This window comes from Malurus melanocephalus, unplaced genomic scaffold (genome assembly GCF_030028575.1).
Source record: "Malurus melanocephalus ecotype Western Australia unplaced genomic scaffold, MMel_1.1 scaffold_73, whole genome shotgun sequence".
NCBI lineage: Eukaryota > Metazoa > Chordata > Aves > Passeriformes > Maluridae > Malurus > Malurus melanocephalus.
In genome coordinates, this window is record NW_026623305.1 from 2,607,197 (window position 1) to 2,607,510 (window position 314).

Genomic DNA, 314 nt, shown 5'->3' on the forward strand with positions numbered 1-314 from the left:
CCGGGCTCTCTCCGAAGGCGGCCGGGCGGAGCGGGCGGAGCGCTGCAGACCGAGGCCGGGCGGAGGGGCCGCCAATAGCGAGCGCGGGGCGGGAGCCGCCGCTCGGGGCCGCCCCTCAGTGGCGGCGGCGGTACCGGAGCTCTCGCAGCGCGGCGGGGGCGGAGCGGGGAGAAGTGCGGGGCGGGCAGCGATGCGTTCTGGCGGGGCGGTGTAAGCCCCCGCCCGCCCCTCGCTGCCGTCCCGCGCTGTGGGGCGGAGCGGAGCGCGGCGCCGCCTCGGCCGGGCCGCCGCCGTGAGCTGCGGCGCCCGCGGCC